The sequence below is a fragment of the Myodes glareolus genome, chromosome X (assembly GCF_982192425.1).
Source record: "Myodes glareolus chromosome X, mMyoGla1.1, whole genome shotgun sequence".
Lineage (NCBI taxonomy): Eukaryota > Metazoa > Chordata > Mammalia > Rodentia > Cricetidae > Myodes > Myodes glareolus.
This window is the reverse complement of record NC_142053.1, coordinates 32,027,787-32,037,992: the sequence shown is the minus strand read 5'-3', so window position 1 is coordinate 32,037,992 and position 10,206 is coordinate 32,027,787.

Sequence of the window (10,206 nt, the reverse complement as noted above, 5' to 3'; positions counted from 1 at the left end):
AATCAGTCTAACATATTGGCTTATTTCCCATGAGGGAGATATATTTACATGCCATATGTAGCTTGCTGCAGGTTTTGTTTTGTTCTAAGGTAATGACTCTGAGGAGGAAATCCAAAGCAGTCACAATAAAGAGAAAACTTGGAAGACATGGAGATAAAGAGCCCCCTCATAAATGATATCATGTGGTAAGCCTACTTTTCCATTTATTCCAGTCCTGCCCAATTGGCAAAGTGAAAGAAAACTCTTTCCTCTGGCTGGCATCACTAACCCATTTTGAACTTCTAAAATCAAATGAGAAAAATGACATAGAGAGCTAGAACAAGCCATTCAAACAAGCTAAACTGATTTTGATAGGTTTCCTGGTAACAAACCCAAGTATGGTTATAAATGGGGAACTATAGCCTCCAGCTGTATTTTTTGTTATATAAATTTTCTGGGAAAAGGATTAAACCGTGTTTACGAAAAACATTTGCTTTTCTCTAGTAAATTTAGTGCTGTTGCTTAAAGTGCTTTGGAATTGAATTGTGTAGGTGTTAAAATTCTAATTGCCTGTGACATTCATCTTAGCGTTTCTCAAAGAGAGATATCATCTTTGACTTCGTCACATAAAATATAATTATCAGAGTGAAAGAGAGAGTGGACAGGAATAATGGAAAAGTAAAATGAATGCGCTTTAGAAGTCACAGTCTCAAGATATCCATGGGTGATTATGATATAGCATTTATAAATTAATCTACCTTTTGTTACTGATTATTTGGGGTGGCGATTAGGAGTACATATGCCTGGTAGTAAGAAGAAGTAAAGCAAACACATTTACTTTAGTGATATACAAAAGCTACTACTTTGGCTAAAAAAAAAAAAAAAGATTTTTTGGACCATTCTTAGATGAACAGGTCCTGAATTTTTTAGGAAACAAATTAATTTTCATAACTCAATGAAGATGTCATAAATTTGAATTTTAATGAATATAGGGTACATGCATGTGTATGTGTCAGAGAGAGAGAGAGAGAGAGAGAGAGAGAGAGAGAGAGAGAGATTGATTTAGCCTTAAAGTATGACTAAAGATTAAGAATAAAAGTACTAGCAAATACTCAAAAAGTGAGTGTATTCAAAATCCTTAAATCATACTGTTAGTTAAAATAATAACAACATTGGCATAGTCAAAGCTTCAAACTGATCTGCTCAACAAACAATCCCTTTGCTTTGATCATTAAAATATAAACAAATAGAGTGCTTATTTGATTACATTCTTGAGCTGCTTAGACTATTTTTTAAAACAGTCCATAGGTCATAAACCTACCAGATTGACGTGGGCAAAGTAGAGGTCTGAGGTAATCAAAATGCAATTATGTGCTGCATAACAACATTTTAGTTGACAATGGGCTGCATGCACAATGAAGTGGCCATAAAAGGATAATAGAGTTGACCAATTCCCTTCATCTAGTGGTGCTGTAGCTGTTTTCACATCATAGTACTTCATAATGCATTGCTCCGTTACTTGTGATGAGGCTTTTATAAACAGACTTAGCGTTCTAGGAATCATTTAAAGGTAGAGTACATACAATTATGTATAGTATGCCAGACTTCATAATAATAATAAATGACAGAATTATTGGTATATGCTGTTACTGTACTATAATTTTATGATTGTTTCATGTATTCCATGTACATTTGAGATTAAACATGTTTCACATAAACAATATACTATACTGAAGTACTTAGAGTTCATGTTCATTTCGTCTTTCTATAGTACTATAGTATTTTGTTCTTGGTTTAATCTCATGTTTGGCTTTTCATAGCCTCTAAGTACACTAAAGTTGCCCAAACTATTGCCAGTAGGAGTCCACATTAAGTGTTTAATTTGAGAACACAGATAAATGTATCAATGGCAAGAAAGATACTCAATGGGGATGAATACCTGTTGCTTTTGCAAAGGACAAGAGTTTGTTTTCCAGTACTCATGCTGGGCAGCTCACAACTGCCTTGAAGTTCAGGGGTTCAAAATCACTCTTCTGACCTCTGCCAGCACACACACACACACACCCAAATACATAATTTTAAAATTTATAACATGCATTTTTTGTTCACTCCCCTCCTTTCTTTGAACAAAATATATATAGCTTAATAAAAACAAATCTCCTTTATTGTGAAAATCGAAGGGGATACTGATATTATGGAAGAATTAAAACATATGTAACTACTTTTAGAACATTACTTGGGCATGTGTTGTATTATCAAAACGTTTATGAATTGCATCTTCAAAGGATATGCCACTCGTGATCAGCTTGCACAATTCAACAAAGCTGTGATAAATGGTCAAGTTGTTTAGGTACACAGTGTTGTAATTTAGAAAAAATGGAGTGTGAGAGAAAGATGCCACGCAACAGAGTTCATGTGGCGGGGGTTTATGGGGGAAAAGGGAAAGCAAAAAAAGGGAAAGAGATGGGGAGAGCATCCTTTGGGGACAAGAACAGCAGAAGAGAAGAGAGAGGCAGACACATACACAGAGAGAGAGAGAGACAGAGAGACAGAGAGACAGAGAGAGAGAGAGAGTGGTCAGATAGACAGAGAAAGAAAGAGATATGGGATGGGGCAAGACCCCTTTAAAGGTAAAAGAGTGAATGTGAACTAACACATAATATGCTGTAACATCTAGATTTCTGTTAACATACTGTATATTAAAAACACCCAAGAATTTATTTTTCAAGATGTAGCTTTTTTATTGACTCATGAAGGTAATAATTCTTCTCAAATTATGAAGGTATTACAATCCACAAAACTTTTCATCAATGAAAAGTTGTATAAGTATAAAATGTACTACTGAGCTTTCTAGCTGATATAGCATAATGTAGAGTATTAGCTGTTTACCCCCATGGTCAATGACTGGGAGCTATGGCCGAGTGCCTCTGCCTAGCAATGATAGAGAAGAGCAAACTAGATATTGCTAACCACAAGGGTCAAAATTTAAAATCAGACTTATGATTTCTACTGAATATATATTACTCTCAGAATATCATAAACCTGAAAACTTTAAACTCAGACTATCCAATGTTGAAGAGCATCTGTACAAGGAAGCCGCTCATTCATTCCCAGCTATCCAGTCCAACAAATAATCACACAGAACCTATAGTATTTGTAATACTGTTTGGCCAATAGCTTAAGCGTATTTCTAGCTAACTCTTTTATGTTAAATTAACCTATTTCTATTAATCTGTGTCATCACGTGACTGCAGTTTACTGGATAAAGTTCTGTCCCTGGTGTCTGTCTCTGGCGGGGATACCATCTCTCTGACTCTGCCTTCTTTTTCCCAGCATTCAGTTTAGTTTTCCCACCTAGCTCTACTCTGCCCTGTCTATAGGCCCAAAGCAGCTTCTTTATTATCCAGTGGTATTCACAGCACAGAGAGGGGAATCCCACTTCAACTCTCCTTTTCTGTTTAATAAAAAAGAAGGTTTTAACTTTAACACAGTAAAATTACATATAACAAAAAGGGTATCAAGCAAGAATTACAGTTACAATATTTATATCTGTTTTATCTTTTATCATAACTAAGGAAAACTATAACTATCTATTCTTTAACTCCATCCCAAGAAGGATATACTATTACCTAATAAAACAGGAAGTGCATTGTAAGTAACTTCCAAAACTCTAGAATTGACAGAGACATCTTGCTGCCTGGACAGTCACCCAAAGTTCTTCTGTAATGTTGTGGCAACCCATCTTCAGCCTACTGACCCATAGTATCCAGAAGACTTTTCCATGAAACAGGAAATTTCTAAGACAGTTCGCCTATATTGACAGTGTGTCAGTAACTTTCTTCTGTGTCATGTAGATTGCCTTGCAGACTCTTTCATGAAGAAGGAACCCTGAAGGACTGTCTCACCTTTTTTAGGCAAATTCAGCAGTCATTTTTTTGTGGGTCCCGTGTGTCTAGTACATCAAGCAATTCAATCAAGAGCGGTTTCTTGCCCAAATGGCTAATAAACTCCATAAGCAGCGTCTTCAAGCCCATCTTCCTCTTGAAGTAGATTGGTGATGCCAGGAGCAGATGGGTCTCATGTCATGAAAAGTCCTTAGTTGTTAAAATATTTTAAGTGCCATATTCTGAAGGTCTCTGAAAGATTTGAAGAATACATATCTAACCGAAATTTAAGTCTGTATATCTAAAAAAACCTAACAAACATGATTACAAATTTGACTATTATAGATGATTATCTATTAACCTTTATTTTACATTTTAAATGATCTGCACAAACACAATACCTTAATCAAGAGCATATATATATATATGAAACAATTTATTTTAAATCGAATCAATAAAACAAGATCCATACAAATGCAAATCTCTATAGCATATCTCCATTTAAATGTAAACAAACATTTATAAACAATATTTGGGAATTTGGGAATAGTTCTTTCCAAAGTGCTTCCTGCTTTTTGTTGGGTGAAGTAATTTTTGTGGGTGTTCATGGGGACCTTTTTAGGAGGGTCTTGGTCTTTTAAACCTCATTAGTCTGGAATAAATCCACAGGTTCACATTCTCTATGAAAGCAAAAGAAGAACTTCTTTTCCAAATACACAAATCCTTAGATCCAAATTCTGAAGTCAAGATATCTTTAATACATATATGTTGGTTTAGCTTAGCAGCCCATACAACGAAATGTTTCTCTGTACTTAGTTCCTTCATAGTCAAAAAATTCAAAGAAAACACAATAATATACATAATCCAGACTCTCTGAGGATTTTCCATATTTTTGTGATTTATTTTTCCTACTCCTTTTAATCTATAACTATCTGTACTCTGTCTCTTTAAAGACTTTGTTTTATTTTTTAAATGATTTTCTTCTTTTTATAACTTTCTACACTCTTTTTCTTCTTTCTCCCAAGTCTATGTACATTTATCCAACACTGTGACCCACTTAGAGGTCTTTTCCATCTGAATCTGTCTTTATTGTTTATCTACAATTATCTTTTGAACAGAAGTGCTTTGATTTTAATGGTAAGTGGGCATGGCTATGGCCAAAATGGCCATGCCTGCTTGCTCTGCCCAGTCTAACATGGTGGAGGTATGTTCACTGTCTCTGAGAGCCATGTACATTGCTTCATTTTTAGGCATGCAATGGGTCTATGGTGCCATTCAGCAAGTTATAGCACTCTACTCACAAAACCCATTTAAATGCTTGGTCTTCTGAAAGAGCCGGAGTTCATGCTCACAGCATGGCCCAGGAAGCCGCTGTTTTGAAACCACGCGGTTTTCTTTCTTTTTTTTTCTTCTGCTACTGCTGAATCAGGAAGATCTCTCTTAAAGGAATCGTGCCAGTGCTTGCTTCTAACAAACAGAGTCCACCTAAGAAAATGCTGCTACCAGAAAGCCATGTTTAACTCTGTTCTTTTGTGTCTAGAATTCCTTTCCAAGCTTTCTCAGGTTTTACATGGATATAGTCAACCATATTGCCATGCTAATTTGAAGCAGGAGGCCACACATTCATTTCTGGCTGCCCAGTCTAACAAATAATCACACAGAAACCATATTATTTGCAATACTGTTTGGCCAATACTTTAAATATATTTCTGGCTAACTCTTATAAGGGGAAAGGAGAGGCAGGGAGGGAAACAAAGAAAAATATAGAGATCAATAAAAATCAATAGAAATATATGGAAAAACATTTCTACTAATCTGTGTATCACCACATGACTGTGGCTTACTGGGTAAAGTTCTGTCGCTGGCGTCTGTCTCTGGGGGGGACTACAATCTCTCTGACTCTGCCTTCTTTCTCCTAGCATTCAGCTTACTTTTCTCACCAAGTTCTATTCTGCCCTGTCTATAGGCCCAAAGCAGCTTCTTTATTAATAAATGGTATTCACAAAATACAGAGGGAATCCCACATAAAGCATATGTTACTACAATTTATTTAAATAAAAATTGTCAGTTTAAAGTTTTTTATTTCTTTAAATTTTTTTAGTATACTTTGCTCACTGTTATTTCCCTTTCCCAACTCTTCCAGTAGCCTCACAACTTCCTATCCACCCTATATCATGTTCTTTTTTTCCATTAAAAATATAAGCCAAAACAACAAAAGAGAGACAATTAAAGAAAAAATAAAAAACAAAAACAAAATCACAGTCTGTTTTGTGTTGACCAACAACTCTAGCTATTCCTAAGAATGCGGCCTGCCCTAAAATGAAGTTTATATAACCATCACTCCATTGGAAGAAACTGATTTTTTTTCTTTCTATAAACTATTACTTACCAATAGAAACAATTCAATGGAATTGCACATTGGATGAAGAATGGAATAAGGAAAGTGAATCTTGAACTTAATAAGAAGCATCCATCTTGTTTGGCAAAATGGATTTCTGAAACTCGATGATAAACTGAACAGGATGAAGAGCTATAGTTTATTGTAACAAGTAGAGTGTGTTCTTTTTCAGTACCATGTTGGTGTTCTATAAACCAAACATTGCCACCATGGAGGTTACAATCTTGTTGAAATTATGACACAAATTTAAAATATACAAGTAAGGGGCTGGAGAGATGGTTGATGAGATAATAACAGGTACTACTCTGATAGAAGACTTAAGATTGGTTCCCAGCACTGTATCAGGTGGCTCACTGCTGCCTGTTACTCCAGCTCCAAGGAATTTGACACTGTCTTCTAGCCTTTGTGGGTACCTACATTCATGCGTACATACTGCCATGCAGGCACACACATGCACATAATGAAAAATAAATCTTAAAAGAGGAAAACATACAATTTAGGGATAAAATATACTTAAATCCTGGTGCTCAAATTTATCATTACATTGAAAGTGTCTTGAAAAGACAAAAGGATAATATCACCAATAGCGATGAGCTAAATCATTTGTATTTGGAAAGTTATGTGTTGTACGTCATAATATATATCAACTCTTCTACGGTAGTTACCTTCAAAGGGAGTTAAAGCCATTTGCGGCAGTTTTTCTCTATCCTGGATGATCTTTACATCTACAACCAATACAGAACAGGACTGACAGCAAATTAAATCATATTTAGTGTTCTTTAAAAGAGAAATCTGGAGGTAGTTGATGCTAGGATTAATTCAAACAAATGATGTCAGGACACTGAGTGGGCTTCTCTGGAATTATTTTTGCTTTTCCCTTGCGGTCACTAAGTAGCTGAAATAGCTCCAAACATTATGTCCTTATACGAGAATGTTCAAAGCAGGAAGGAACACAGCAAAACAAATGTCTGCATTTTGTTAACGCTTAAATATGCTCCAGAACAGGAGATGACTCATGATAGATCTGAGCTTGCTGGGAGATTCAAGGACAGATAATAGCTTTTCCAGAAGTTCCCAGCAGACTTTTCAGATTTATTGGTAAAAATTGCATCACATGTATCACATTAGTCCAATCACTGGAAAAGAACTGAATTTCTGTAACTGACTTCTTCCTATTATGACTTATTTCCCATGCTTAAGCATATATGTGTGTGTTTTTATATGTTTTATAAATTTGAGGCAGTCTGCAAATCTGAACTTAGTAGTGAATGTGCAGATTTTTAGCAGCAAAATTTAATACATTATGTTCTCTTGTTCCTTCTGTTCTTTTCATGTCTTTTTAAAACCTGCCTCTCATTCTCTCTATTCTCTTTTCTTCATATTATTTATATTCACTTGTTCAACAGCCTTAAATGCATAGTAAGAACATTTCAAACTTGGATTTAAATTAAAAAAAATGGAGGAAGAACCTGTTTTCTTTTGAGTCTGGCTCACTTCCATGTGACCTTGTATAAGAGATAATATTCACGTTGTGTAATTTTAAATTCACATCCCTTGAAATGAAAGATATTGAGTGGTGGTAGCAAACTCTCATGATCATGAACCAAATACAGACAGATTAAGTTATTCTTAGCATTCATGGAGTCTCTATTCTCATTTTATTCCCATTGAATATTAGGTCAGTGGCTAAGAAGACATAATTTTGTGATCATATTACAAATGAGAAAGCAGTGTGATTTAGGTTTACTACAGGTATCAAACTACAAAAGAAGTAATGTTATATCATATTTTAAGGCATATGACTGTAATTTTTTTCCATTCTGAAGAGCTTTTGTTCTCAGAAGACTTAGATTTTAAATGCCCAGACAATATAAGTGCAGAAAATAGCCAGAATCAACACATAGGTTTAGAAGAAGTGCTTTTCTTAAATTGGGAATCTAGGGAAGGGTAAAAGTTGAGCATGTACATTACATTCTAATGGTTTATTTATGAAGAGTTCTCAGCTCACACCTCTGAGACAAGTAGAGATATTCTACTTTCTATACCATAACCTCATTTATTCAATATGTAAATGTCGATTCTGATAACATTTCTGGCCTTTTCAACTGTTGAATTTGTTTTGATGACATTGTAATGAGATACTTGCCTCCTTGGGTTAGAAAAAAATCTTACCATTCACACTGATTTTTGCACTAACTTGCAAGGCAAATTTGTGAGTGCCAAAACACTAAATTTAGTTTAACACTTACATTTAAATTCATTGAGCCAAATTTTTTTTGGTTGATTTAATTGCAGATCCTTAAACAGCTGTCTTTTTCAGAGTAATAATTTTGACATTTAATTCATAGACCATTAGTGTTAGAAGGACCCCCAGAGATCTGCTAGTTCAATTGCTTCGTTTTTCAGAAGAGAATAAAATGACTGAGGCCAAAAGAGGTTAAACAAGTTGCCCACTGTCACACAGCTAGTTAGAGGCAGAATCAGGAACTATAAAACAGCATGTTTGCTTTCAACATCCATATTTTTTTATACTACACAGTGATGTTTCATCTATAGTAAATTTTACCCACAGTACTGAATAAATTGATGTCATATAACCCTGTAACATCTTGACTTTCTACCCCTTATTGAGTACTTAAAATAAATCCCTCCACTTTGTTCCCCAGGAGTCCCAGAGGGAAAGATTACATAGCTGTGAATGTAAATATTGGAGAAAAGATGGAATGGGGTTCAATCTGGCACACTGCAAAGCCATTCCTGCAAATGAAAACAAATGGTTTAACCTTTTTGGACTTAGTTTCCTTATCAGGAAAATGGGAGTAAAATTCTATCTATAGGATATTTGGAAACGAGTCTATATAGAATAGTTGGAATTTGAAAAATGCCTAAGAGATTTTACATCATTTTACTTTAGTGTTTGTGACAAATGAAAATAAAGAAGCTTGTACACTTGATTTTAACCAACAGAGGGATAGGAATAGCTAGAGTTGATTTTACTGCCATAAGAAGTGATAATAGGAAGTGTAGACAAATAGACTTTTCTTTCCTGTGCCTGATTAATTCTAACTATCTTTGATGCCATATTTCCTCTATTCTGTGGTTGTATTTTTCTCTCTTCTTAAAAATAAAAAAATGTATGGGATATTTGTTAGAAGAAGAAGTTGAGTTACAAATTAGGTATTGGGGAGACATTAAAGAGAAATAAATGCAGAACCAACAAATTAAAATGGATTTTTTAGAGCTGATTACAGCTAGATGGAAAAAATACAAAAGAAGTATCCAGTGTGTACTTGCCCACCAGAAACTATCTCAACACATGTATTTACATTTATAATGCATATATACTTATACTGTTATGTAGCAGGCAGTTTCTGAGTCAAAACTCGTAGTTAGTGGCAACTTATGTAAATATATCTGTCAGAAAAAGATTAAGACCAACAGTAATATCAAGTCAAAAAGGAATAAGAATGTGTGTGTTGGATTCAACACAGGAGGTTTAATTAGTGAGGAAGAAATTATAGTAGGTGCTGAAAGATGTATAGAACTTGAAGAGGCAGAGAGGAGGAGGGAGTGCATTTCAGGGGGAGGCAACAGCATAAGTAACATCACGGAGAAAAGAATTTATAGTGTAAATTGGCAGCAGTGAGGAAAGTAGTGGGAGAGACGTAGGATGGGTATAAATTATTAATGGAGATGCACAATTTCCAGTGACTTTACCTGAGGAGATGTGAATACAGTCTAATGTAACCCAAATTATTAGGGCAGGAAGAAAGACAAGGATTAATATAGTCTAACTAGTAAAATAGCACGTTGGCCAGGACTCTTCCTGGCCCACAATTAATTTTAGTGCTGTAGCATAAACAATAATGAGAGTCAGGATTGCATAAATTAGTTGTATATTTAAAAAAAACATCTAAGAGCTGTGGTTTGCAAAATTTACAATAA